This window comes from Pundamilia nyererei, unplaced genomic scaffold (genome assembly GCF_000239375.1).
Source record: "Pundamilia nyererei isolate P.nyererei 1_Seehausen unplaced genomic scaffold, PunNye1.0 scaffold00174, whole genome shotgun sequence".
NCBI lineage: Eukaryota > Metazoa > Chordata > Actinopteri > Cichliformes > Cichlidae > Pundamilia > Pundamilia nyererei.
The window spans coordinates 1,132,708-1,134,525 of NW_005187575.1; positions in this window are offsets into that span (position 1 = coordinate 1,132,708).

Below are 1,818 nucleotides of genomic sequence, written 5' to 3' on the forward strand. Positions count from 1 at the left end.
TCCCTTCTTTTGCAAGATTTCAACCTGCAAATCAAACATAAGAAAGGGACGGAAAATGTCATCGCTGACGCCCTGTCGAGAGCAATTTCATAGTTTGGGAATTAAACAATAGGAGGGTTGTTTAATTGTTTTTGTTTTTCGTCAGTTTTCACCTGGTTTGATATTTATATTTACCCCAGAGTCATTTTTGGGCAATGCCCTGATTTTATGCTGAGCTTTAAAGGAATTTTAAGAGGGTAATAACAAAAACAGCCAGTACAGATTTGCACATGGACAGAGCTGGAGCTGTTAACTTATCAGGTTGTACATGAGTACTAATCAGTTCTTCGGTTTTTCCACAGTTATAGTGTTGTTATGGAGCTATATCTGAGTGGAAGACTTTTGAGAACCAGACCACATTTTAACAAATCTGATGTCTGAACATTATATATGTATATAATAAAAGTTGGGGAAATGTCCACTTAAAGAAAATCATGGCAGACAGAATCCTCTCATAGCTTGAGAGTGGTTCCAGATTCTTTGTGCAGCAGTAATCCTGTACAGTATTGCTCAGGTACAAGGCAAACTGTAAATGATGATGAAACATTTTTTACCAAAAACTATTTTGGTAGTCTCTTATTCTATTCATGCCCCTTAATGTAGCCATATTGTGAACTTTGGACAGAACTGGGTTAGCTGTTTCTGAATCCTGTTTTCATGCTAAGTTATTCTAAAGACAGGGTTATTTTGTTTTGGAACCAAATCAGACGTTAATGAAACTCAAAGTCTGTACTGTAGCAACTGTAGTGTCTAGATAGTCTTTGTCGTTTTTAGTGCCTTAACGTAACCGAATGAATTTTTGAAGAATTGATGCTAATGTAGAAATCTCTGATATATATGACTTAAACTTGGGTGTGTAGTGTGTAAATTCTTTGCTCCACTGCCCTTCCATTTTCCAAATGCAGACTTATTTGCTTTAAAAAATATTGATGAAAGCAAGATTAAATATTACATTCAGGGATATGAAAATAATGTAGGGACGTTTGTGTCCAGAAACATGAATCAATAGAACATTTCCCATGTTGCTTGTTTGTGTTTATTGTGTTATGGTGTGTTGATACCTGTGCATTCCTGCATTATCCTTTTGTGTTGCACATTTCGATGATTTTTTTGCTTGCTACCTGGCCTGACCTGTCTCCCCAATGTGATGTTTGTATTGTATACGGTCGGCAAGGTCTGTCATCTCGGTTGTGGGCAAAAGACCTTCAACTGACAAATAAAGGCTATCTCATCTCATCTCATCTCATCTCATCTCATCTCATCTCATCTCATCTCATCAACATTTCTTCAGGGAGACACCGATGGTGGTTTTGGTTTGTACCCCACTAAGTTTCTTTCTTTCCACCACTCAGAATTACAACCTGCAAGTCAGTCTGCAAGTCAGTTATTTCTGATCTACTACCCTCAAAAAGAATATTAAAATACACCAATACACATGAAATCCTCTCACAAATGTTTACACATTCTATTAATTTAACAACACACTTATGATACAGAATGAATATTTGCACAGAACAGATTTCATTAAAAAAAAAAATCAGCATAGAACAAACAGCTGGTTTGACATGAGTCATCAGAGGACACCTTCTTTTCTTCACTAAGTGTTGGTAACCCAATGAGAAAGCAGTAGGGGAAAAGAACAGTATACTTACATTTATAAACACAAGCTCAAGTCTTAAATGCTTTAAAGGTTTTGGACATGGTGACAGCCAAGCTTGCAACACTTATAACTATTCTGATAAGCCAATCTGTTCTACAGACTAGGTATTATGTTAAAAA